Source organism: Thalassophryne amazonica, chromosome 6, assembly GCF_902500255.1.
Source record: "Thalassophryne amazonica chromosome 6, fThaAma1.1, whole genome shotgun sequence".
In the NCBI taxonomy this organism is placed as follows: Eukaryota; Metazoa; Chordata; class Actinopteri; order Batrachoidiformes; family Batrachoididae; genus Thalassophryne; species Thalassophryne amazonica.
In genome coordinates, this window is record NC_047108.1 from 87,991,436 (window position 1) to 88,003,188 (window position 11,753).

The 11,753-nt window shown below is 37.1% G+C and overlaps 1 long non-coding RNA gene across 1 annotated transcript; it reads left to right on the forward strand.

Annotated features, from left to right (window-relative positions):
- Nucleotides 1-639: 639 nt before the first annotated feature.
- On the forward strand, nucleotides 640-9,442 carry LOC117512586. Its single transcript, XR_004561332.1, has 3 exons — nucleotides 640-2,667; nucleotides 2,866-2,956; nucleotides 9,048-9,442. It is a non-coding gene; the product is annotated as an uncharacterized LOC117512586 (long non-coding RNA).
- The last annotated feature ends 2,311 nt before the right edge of the window (nucleotides 9,443-11,753 follow it).

The window sequence follows — 11,753 nt, forward strand, 5'->3', positions numbered from 1 at the left end:
ATTCCGGTGAGATAATGAGTATATCTCATCTAAATTAATTCTAAAATTTACCATTAATAAAATTATGAAGATAACTGAAGTTTCAAGAGTGGCTGTAATAAATATTTAAGAAACTCAAAGTTTATGACCAACTTCACCTGTTATTGCTTAAGCAGATTGTAAACATTGACACAATGGAGTTTGATGCAGAAGAGTTCAGAAAGATACAATTGGAATGGTTTGATGACCATTTACAGATGGTGATGAAAGACTTTGGTGATAACTTCGTGTTAAAGTCAGAACAAGAAGCTGCACTGAAACAGATCTATCAGGGAAGAGACACAGTCTGTGTGTTGTCGCTCCATTAAGAGCAGCGCACTGAGCAGGGTACTTTCACCACTGTGAGCTGTGATGTAGCTTTGCGCTGTCCAATAGAAACGAGGCATCAGGCCAAGATGCTGTAGACTTCAGTGCAGAAACCACTGATCTGTATAAAACAGTTATAAAGAGATCAGTGGCAGAAAAAAGTTGCAGAATGGCTCATTTATATGCAGCAGTTTTCTGAAGAAAATCCTTGCAATTTTTTTTTTTTACATCATCATATAGTAAAAAAAAAAGTCTTTAGAAACCTTCTTTATCTGTAAATTAAACCATAATTTACCTGTTATTTCAGATTAGATCAACTCTTGTTTAACATAAGGAACCTTGGACACTTATTTTTAGACATAAAATAACATAAAACAAGAACATCACGCCGACTTACAGAATACTGTAACTTTTAATTTTACTGAATGTATTTTAACTTGTGGCTACGTCATCTGGGCTACTGTAATCCACCTCTGTGGATAGCTACAGAGGCTAAAGTAGAAATAACTCAGCCGTTAGGTTTTATGGAGGTTTGAGGTTGTGTTTTTCACAGTGGAAACACACTTTTAATATTAGCCAGTGAATGATCCGCCATCTTCCCAGATAACAGCTATTTGAATTTTGAGCGTGGCGTAATGGCCGTGAGCAACTTGTGATCTGAGGCAAAGCTCCAGATCTCTCTCTCGCTGTTTTTTAATGTACACTTAAAAATTGAGCATTGTAATTATTCTATTATTAATAACCATTTTATTTCATTTTTAGGGCAAGGAGAACACTGGTGTCATCAAACGGCCTGAAAAAGTAATGATATGGTTGTGTAAGAATTGCAGCTTTAGAACATCAACACGTTTACAACTCTTAAAGCATTATAGGTTGAAACATTTACCCACTGGTCGGGCACTGCCATGCTTGTACTCAGATTGTCCTTGTTCTTTCAAAAGTTGGGGTGCACTTCGCACACATATATCAAGGGATCACGTACAGACTGAACAATTAGGGCAAAGTGTTTCATTTTGTTGTCTTCTCTGTAATTCACCTAATTTTGACACAGAGGCGCAATATTTTGAACACCTGGGAGTTCATCTGAAAAAACACGAAACTGTTGTGTTTTTAAAGACTGTAATTACAGTACAAATATATATTCAACCTTTGCATCACATAAAAGTAGGAAGCACAATCCTCACTGCCTTGAAGATTTTAACCACACCGTATTTCAGAGATACTCAATTCGGACAACAGAAGATAGTTGTCAGTTGGTTGATGAAAGTGACATTTCATCTGATGAAACACTTGTCAATGAGGGTGAAGATTTAGGTAAAGTAATTGTTAATCATCTTGCTTCATTGTTACTTAAATTAAACTGCATCTTCAATGTTCCAAATAGATGTATAGATGAGATTGTAGAGGAGCTCCAATTCATTAGTTGTTCAGCATCTACACCTGTTATAAAAAATATTGTAACACATTAAAAAACCATAACTGCACTGTTGATGGCTTGGTCATCAAAGATTTGGTAAATAGCATTTGCCAGTCAAATCCTCTTGGCTCAGGCTTAAGTAAAAAAGGTCCTCTTGGTACAGCATTCCAAACTTCACTGCCTACCCAACTGGTCTTCAAATACTGGCAGTTGTAGAGGCTTTAATTCGAAAGCATCTTTGTCTCAGGGAACCTACATCATTTTCAGGCATGTATGGATGGCAGCAGCGTCTTAAATACAAGATGGCTAATTACCGTACAAAAATGAAAAGACGTGATATACCTTGTCCTGAGCTCGACATCAACTCCTTGAAAAGGAAATCCCCTGGTGAGAAAAATCCTGCAAAAAATTGCAAGAGACCAAAGAGGGCAGAGGTCAACTACCTACCTCCAGATCCACCTGGAGAAACTAGCGACAGTCTCGAGATTGAGAGACGGGAGCTTCTTCTTGAGGTTAAAAAGAAGAACAACACAAAGTTGATTCAGGAAAAGATGGCCAAAACGTTCTCCTGTCAAAGGCTTGAGGTTGTGAGTGGTAGTCCAGCCGTTGCTGATTTTAAAGAAAGATGGCCTGCTTTGTTTTGCGAAGCTGAGGTAGGTGAAGCTATTGCAACAAAACATACAGAAAATGCATTGGTTTTCCATTGTTGCTATTAAACACGGGTGTGCTTGTGAATCTTGTCATTTCAGATTAAGGAAGAATTCAGGAGAATTACGGAAATCTCTTTGGAACATACCTTCATGTCCAAACTGGACTACTATACACCTAAACTGATTGCCTTGATGAAAATTAAGGGAGGTGTCCTGGGGACCAAGCTGAGGCCATTACTTGACAAACTAAGTCAGGTGTGTAGAGCTGTACATGGCCCAGATTTTTGTCAGAACATAACTGACTGGTCAATTCAAAGATTTGCAGATGTGTGGCACTATTTTCCTCTATTGTTACACGAGTATGTTCCTTGAACTATGTATGCTTTTGCATTTTGTTAGTTCATTGTGTATGATTCATAGCTCGTTATTGACACAATTTCAATTTTTTGACAGAACCAAGGCATTGAGATGAGACGTGAAACTACTCCGTGGCCTCATAGTCTACCTTGGAGAGAAAGAAGAGGAACCATTTGAAGATTGCCTGGTAAGGTTTCTTAAAACACCACAAACTTTTAACCCTCATACCCTGTTTTGAAATAGATGTGTTGTTACTATTAAGGGACAGGTGTCCTTTTTAAAAACACTATGAATATGTAATATGTTAGTTTTTCATTTTTAAACATTTTAATCAACTTTAGCCTTAATCATGAATATTAAATATTAATTTCAGAATTTTAACCCTTTAAAATGCCAGTGTTTGTGACATCATCACAAATTCTTAGTAAAAAACATTAATATTTTCAATATACTGAATGCAAAGTGGTTCTTGGGGGCATTATATAATACAAAGAAATGGAAAATTCTATTGACATATGACATATTTATAGTGTTTTTGAAGACACTTTTGTTCCTTAATGTTAACAAAGTAACTATTTTGGTTACACAGTGTAAAAATGGTCTAAAATTTAAATTCAACAAATTATTATCAGGGCTATGAAAACTTAGTGGATCCGAAGAATTCTGCGGATTTCATTGGGGGGGTGGGTAGTGCTCTACTCTGTGATCATCACTGAGTTATGAAATGCCTGTCGCAAAGCGTTCTTTTTTTATAACATTGTGCAAGTTTTATAAGTCCACAGACAATGATCTGTGTGTTACAGATACAAATCTGTGTCCTCGGATCCGAGGATGTCAGTGGAGAAAAATGTCTCTCAAGCCTGGCTGTTGTGACAGTTGTCGCAAAGCGAGACTGGTTGCTGCTACGGCGATGCTGTGTGGCTGCTCCATGACGCTGATCTTTAAGCTAAACATACCATGTAGACATCGCATACTTTAAGAGCCATCAAGTTTTTAAAATGCGAATTTTGTGCCATGTCTGTGTCACGGAGTGATGTCAGAGAGAGGGTCAATGGTGAGAAACATGGTGTGAAAAAGTTTAATAAAGACAAGAATCCGTGGAATTGGAGCTGGACTAAATTTAAAGTTTGTCGTCATGAACATATAAAAGAAATTGGAAAAGTGAGCTGCATCTTGTGCCCCCAGGAAACATGGTAACAATTTATTTTCCTCTGGAAAATAAATATTGTGCTGTTTAAACAGGATTTCAGACAAGATTATGTGACTATTTTTTTAATTGATGTAGACTTTCATTGGAAAAAGACATTGTGGCTGTGAATGGATTTACAGGAATTTATGCAAGGATATACAGTGCCTTGCAAAAGTATTCATACCCTTGGTATTTCACAAATTTTTTTTGTTTATCCCATTTCAAATAGAAAAAAAAAATACAAAAAATAAAAATGTTTAAAATGATCTGAACTGAAAGCAAATCTCCACAACTTGATATAAATTAATTAAAAATATAAAAGCCAAGATGATGGGTTGCATAATTAATGGGCCCCTTTAGTATACCTGTAAATGAATTTTATTGCCAGTTTTCTTCAGACAAGTCAGGATGGATACATGAACATTTCCAAGTTACTGAATATGTTTTGAAGTTTATAAACATCAGTTATGAAGAAATACAGTATGACATGCTATGGTAAATCTGTTTGGAGTAGACGGTTCTCAAAAACTGAGTGACTGTGCAAGAAGAAGAGTGAGGAAAGCCACCAAGACACCCAGAAGAAGTTGCAGGCTTCTGTGGCTGTGACTGGAGAAATTGTTCACAGTGCATGTTTTGCATACTGTATCCCCAGTTATGTAGCTTCACAATGAAGTGATACAGAGGAGGGTTTTATTAAAAAGAAGACCTGAAAGTTCAGATGCAATTTGCCAGAAGGTACATCTGAGATGCAAGCCTAGATTTAATGTTTTGGTGAAAGAAAATGTTCCTCTATACCACTTCATCATGAAGCTGTGGGGATACAAAAGACAAAACATGCACTGTGCGCAATTTCTCCAATCACAGCCACAGAAGCCTGTAATTTCTTCTGGGTGTCTTGGTTTTCCTCACGCTTCTTCAGTTTTTCAGAACTGTCTACTCCACACAGATTTACCATAGAGTGCCAAACTGTTTGTATTTCTTCATAACTGATGGGAATAAAGTCCAAGACATATTCAGTGACTTGGAAATGTTCATGTATCCATCCACTGTCTTGTCTGAAGAAAATTTGCAATCAAACTGATTATTTACAGGTATTATACCAAAGGGGCCCATTAATTATGCAACCCATCACCTTGGCTTTATATTTTTTATTAATTTATATCAAGTTGTTGAGATTTGCTTTCAGTTTGAGTCTAAGGAAGATAACTTTAGAAATTTTTATTTTTGTAATCGAAATGGCATAAACAAATTAAAATTTGTGAAATACCAAGGGTATGAATAGTTTTGCAAGGCACTGTAAGTGACTTTTTTACCATAAGGTATGTTATTGATAATTTTCAAAATATTCTACAAGTTTTAGGTGTGGTTTTTGAAACGCTTTAATTCCGTCTTCATGAATTTAATGTAGTTTAATTGTTCTGCGTTATTGCATCATTTGGTTTACAATTAAAAGGAAAATCATTCCAGGTCCTGCTTCCATGTCATACTGTTATTTCAACATTATCATTGACAGTTCAAATGAAAGTTGCACTTCTTTTGAGAATTTTATTTTTTCTTCCAGGAGATGCTGAAAATGTATCATTAGATACAAAATTAATTTGATTTCTGGGGCCCCACAAGCCATAACCCCAGCTCTTGCAAATTTTCCTCTGATTTCACGATTTTTATTACACATCCCTGATTATACAGTGGTATGCAAACGTTTGGGCACCCCTGGTGATTTCATTGATTTTACTTTATAAATTATTGGTTGTTTGGATCAGCAATTTCAGTTAAATATATCATATCGCAAATGAACACAGTGATATTTGAGAAGTGAAATGAAGTTTATAGGATTTACAGAAAGTGTGCAATTCTTTAACAAAATTAGGCAGGTGCATAAATTTGGGGCACCCCAACAGAAAAAAAAAAAATACATCAGTATTTAGTAGATAATCCTTTAGCAGGAATAACAGCCTCTAAACATTTCCTATAGTTTCAAATGAGAGTCTGGATTCTGGTTGAAGGTATTTTGGACCATTCTTCTTTACAAAACATCTCAAAATTGTTGGTTTCCTAGCATAGACAGCCCGCTTAAAATCACACCACAGATTTTCAATAATATTCAGGTCTGGGGACTGAGATGGCCATTCCAGAACGTTGTACTTCTTCCTTTGCATGAATGCCTTAGTAGATTTTGAGCAGTGTTTAGGGTCGTTGTCTTGTGAAAGATCCAGCCCCGGCACAACTTCAGCTTTGTCACTGATTCATGAACATTGTTTTCAATCTGCTGATATTGACTGGAATCCATGTGACCCTCAACTTTAACAAGATTCCCAGTACCTGCACTGGCCACACAGCATGATGGAACTACCTCCAAATTATACTGTAGGTAGCAAGTGTTTTTCTTGGAATGCTGTGTTCTTTTTCAGCCATGCATACCACCCCTTGTTATGTCCAAATAACTCAATTTGAGTTTCATCAGTCCACAGCATCTTATTCCAAAATGAAGCTGGCTTGTCCAAATGTGCTTTAGCATACCTCAAGTGACTGTGGCGTGTATGCAGAAAAGACTTCCTCTGCATTACAACATCTCTTTGTGCAAAGTGCGCTGTATACGACACTATCTTCAGCAAGATCATGTTGTAGGTCTGTGGGTTGACTGACTGTTTTCACCATCATTTACTTAAGCTTATCTGATATTTTTCTTGGGGCCTGCCACTTGGGCCTTAACTAGTATTGTGCCTGCAGTCTTCCATTTCCTCACTGTGTTCCTCACAGTGGAAACTGACAGCTGAAATCTCTGAGATAGGTTTTTGTATCCTTGCCCTAAACCATGATGTTGAACAGTCTTTGTTTTCCAGTCATTTGAGAGTTGTTTAGAGGCTCCCATGTTGTCACTCATTAAACGAGATGCAAATAGCGGAAACATTTGCAAATGGCCACCTTAAATACCCTTTCTCATGATTGGATTCACCTGTGTAAGGATGTCAAGGGTCAATGAGCTTACAAAACCAATTTTGTGTTCCAATAATTAGTGCTAAATGTATTCAAAACAATAAAATGACAAGTCCATGCTCAGAAAGCAACAATTCTGAGATGTTTTATAAAGAAGAATGGTCCAAAATACCTTCAACCAGAATCCAGATTCTCATTTGAAGCTATAGGAAAGGTTTAGAGGCTGTTATTTATGCTAAAGGATTATCTACTTGCACCTGCCCAGTTTTGTTTAAATTATTATTGCACACTTTCTGCAAATACTAGAAACATCTTTTCATTTCTCCAGTATCACTGTGATCGTCTCCTATATGATATATTAACTGACATTTCTGGTCCAGACAACCAATGATTTATAAAGGAAAATCATGAAAATTATCAGGGGTGCCCAACTTTTGCATACAACTGTATATTACCTGTAATAATAGCTGCAGATGGCATGAGACATGACCACACATTTAGAACTTTCTGCAGTGGTTATTCAAATTGTAACCTTTACAACTTTACAATGTACTTGCCAGCAGACAACTTTACTGATTAATTTAAATGCCTTTGTTCTGATCAGCAACCCCTTGTTAGTCCTGAGCATACAGCCATCATGTTTTTCCAGCGTTTTTTTTTTTCCCAACCTTACTCATTAAATATACACCCACCACAGTGCCAATATCAAGTTCATATACATTGTGTTGATGGAAAAACTTAATCAGGATTTTTAAGGCGTTAAACTGCATAGATAGCCTCGCTGGTTTTGGGTGTGTTAATATGCCCCATATATAACCAAAACATTGACCAATGTTCACTGCAGATAACGAGGGGAGAATCTGAAATAAATTAATGAATATGATTTCAGGAGGGGATGTTTGGAAACATGCTAATCTCAGTTTTCCTAAAGCCCCTTTCACATTGGTATATTCGTAGACCTGCGTATTGCGGCGTTGTTTTATTTCAATATGCCGAAATGCGCGAGTAGTCAACCTTTTTCCGTGTTCGTAGATCTGTTTGCAGCAGCGTGTGTTCGCTTTTTAATGTGTGCACACAGGCGTGTGTATCTTGCCGCTATTTAAACCCAATTCACTCTGGCTGTGCAGAACACATCACTGCACTTGGAAAACAGTGGACTGTATCATGAGGTTTCTTTCCAGTTTCACTACTGCCACGTATGTAGCCAAAGCTGCTAGTTTCTGCCTCTGTGGAAGTGTGCTCTGGTCTCTACTGCACGGTATGGTGCACGTCAGAAAGAGAGTCATTTAACATTATTATTATTATTATTATTATTATTTGTCTTGGTGGATCATTTTCATTGTGTCCCGATGCTGCTGAGTCTGGCTGTGGTAAAGGCTGCTGTGAATGAAGCGCTGTGACTCGTTAAACTTTTAAAGCTCTGGTTGCTCTGATCAGGTCCGCTGATTTGATCTGATCTCAGACATGCAGCAATGAAGCTTTTATTTTAAAGAGTCACAGCTCATTTCAGGTTTGATCAGACCTGATCAATCAGGGCGTTTGATGAGTGTGAACCGACATGCAACGACGAGGCTTTTATTTTAAAGTCACAGGTTTGATCAGGCGCACACAGAGACAGACTGTTCTGTTGTGTTTCTGGATTTCTGAGTTGAGGTTCGATTCCCTGTTCTGAGCACACAGGCGCTGTGGGCTGTGTGATCATGTTCTCTAGCTGATTCCTCTGGATTCACGCACTCAGTTTTTGGTTTTGGACAGAACCGCAGTGTTGCACAGACTTGCATGCAGTAACACTGTGCTGCGCAGACCTGCTTAAAACTGTGTCCAGCCCTCTATGCCGAAGAAAATGAAACATGTTTAATTTCTTCCATCCTACGCGTGTAGCCCTCAACATACTGCTGCATAGGGAGAAAAAAAACTTGACGTAGAGCTGCTCATCTCAGCATAGATGATACGCCACAATGAGCAACTCTACGAATACGCCAGTGTGAAAGGGGCTTAAAATGTGCATCCACTGATCAGAGTAATGTTTAATAATGGTTGTTTTTAGGGCATATGTAATCTAGAATATTCAAATTACTTAAGTGATTCAAATGGTTCTGTTTTTATTTATTTATTTTTATTTTTTAATTAATTGTATTGTCATTTTATGCAGGAGGACAACCGCAGTGATGCCACTCAGCACATCCTAAAGATTCTGGTTGTCCATGGGCCGGATGGAGAAGATCCAGTGGATGTATCTATCCTTCTTGAAGGCCAGGAGATGTTGCCAGGATGCGGCAATGGTGCCAAAGCTTGTGCACTGCTAATGGGACTGATTTATGCCCTCAACCTTGCATACCCCTCACCACTGCGCTACACCTGTGAGGTCTTTCAGAAACTTTTCTTGGAACTGGATGGGATTAAGTTATCCCCAAAAGTGCAAGCTTTAAAGTTGAAATTGTTGTCTTAAATTTTGTAGCCAAAGAAACGGTATATAACAGGGGTGGGCAATGAGGGCTGAGACACTGCAGGTTTTCCTTGCAACCAATCACCTCAGCAGGTGGGTTGCTGATGAGCATAAACACCTGATGGTCAATGAAATCACCTGCTGAGACACCTGATGGTCACTGAAATCACCTGCTGAGACACCTGATGGTCACTGAAATCACCTGCTGAGACACCTGATGGTCACTGAAATCACCTGCTGAGGTGATTGGTAGTAAGGAAAACCTGCAGTGTCCCACCCCTTCATGACACGATTCCCCACCGCTGGTATATAATCTTAGCTGCCAGGGTTCCCCATGCTTCTCTATCTTACAAAAGACTGAAAAGACTATAGCATCTTTCTTGGACCCTCTCTTCAGACGGCAGCTTGTTTTTGTTTGTGCGCTTCACTGTCCCTACATTTTGAGGACTTCAGCCTGCTGGCTGGATGTTATCGATGACCGGTTTTGGCCCCCGGGCCATACCTTTGATACCCCTGGTTTAAAGTACAATGCCATCGTGCTATTTTGAATGTTGCTGTTGGGCTGTTATATTTGAAGAAAAGTTTTGTTATAATATTTGAAAAGCTAAATGCTGTTATAGTATTTGAAAAGCTTAGTGTTTGAAAAGTGCCGTTATAATATTTGAAGAAAAACAGTTATATTTGGAAAAATGCACTGTTAGAATATTTGAAGAAATGCACTTAGAATATTTGAAGAAAATTTCTGTTATATTTTATGAAAAACACTGTTAAAATATTTGAAGCAAAGTGCCGTTATATTTTATGAAAAGCACTGTTAAAATATTTGAAGCAAAGTGCCATTATAATACAGGGTGAACACAAAAACACTCCTTGGTTTCAAATATTTATAATATCAAAAGTTACATGAATATTTTTACAATTTTGAAGAAGAATCTGCAAGAGGAAAAAAACTTGAGTTTATATAACTAGATATCAAAATTGTGAAATTATTCATGTAACTTTTTGATATTATAAATAATTGAAACAAATGAGTGTTTTTGTGTTCACCATGTATTTTAAGAAAAAGTTCTATTTTGAACAGCTGACATTTTCCATTGTTGTACAGTAGTTCAGTTTGTTCAAAACATGTTTTAAAAACGACCTGTTCAGATGTGAACTTTTGTAAGTATATTATCTGGTTACATTTATCAAAATAAGCATAATTTACATAATTATGAGTAATAAAACATGATACAGTTTATTTAATTTTAAAATGGTAGAAACATTAAGGTCTACTTATATTTTTCATAACAGTAATTATTACAAATATATTAGATTTACTTAATATTTTCATGTTTGATTTTCCTGCCTATGGAAAAAAGTCATTTAATTTTACTTGATTGTTGCGTAAATACAACATCTAAATTATGTTAAACAGCATAACATTTACTTAATATCTTCATGAACTTTAAGTTCTTTAGTAAGTACATTTACTTGATAGTGCCAAGTAAGTTGAACTTGATATTACAGAAGTAAAATTTACTTAAAAAATGTTAGTGCAAATTGTTACGAGGATTTAATCAAGTAAATCTTACGTTTGTTTTTTCAGTGTACATAGCCAACTACTAGACAGATTGATCATATTTAAGATCGAAGCTTTAATTAATGGTAGGGCTTCCTTGAGCAGCCTGGTAGGAATGGGGTCTAATAGACATGTTGATGGTTTGGAGGAAGTAACTAATGAAAATAACTCAGACAGAACAATCGGAGAGAAAGAGTCTAACCAAATACCAGCATTACTGAAAGCAGCCAAAGACAACGATATGTCTTTGGGATGGTTATGAGTATTTTTTTCTCTAATAGTTAAAATTTTATTAGCAGAGAAAGTCATGAAGTCATTACTAGTTAAAGTTAAAGGAATACTCGGCTCAATAGAGCTCTGACTCTGTCAGCCTGGCTACAGTGCTGAAAAGAAACCTGGGGTTGTTCTTATTTTCTTCAATTGGTGATGAGTAGTAAGATGTCCTAGCTTTACGGAGGGCTTTTTTGTAGAGCAACAGACTTTTTCCAGGCTAAGTGAAGATCTTCTAAATTAGTGAGATGCCATTTCCTCTCCAGCTTACAGGTTATCTGCTTTAAGCTGTGAGTTTGAGAGTTATACCACGGAGTCAGGCACTTTTGATTTAAGGCTTTCTTCTTCAGAGGAGCTACAGCATCTAAAGTTGTGCTCAATGAGGATGTAAAACTATTGACGAGATAATCTATCTCACTCAGAGTTTAGGTAGCTACTCTGCACTGTGTTGGTATATGACATTGGAGAACATAAAGAAGGAATCATATCCTTAAACCTAGTTACAGCGCTTTCAGAAAGACTTCTGCTGTAATGAAACTTATTCCCCACTGCTGGGTAGTCCATTAAAGTAAATGTAAATG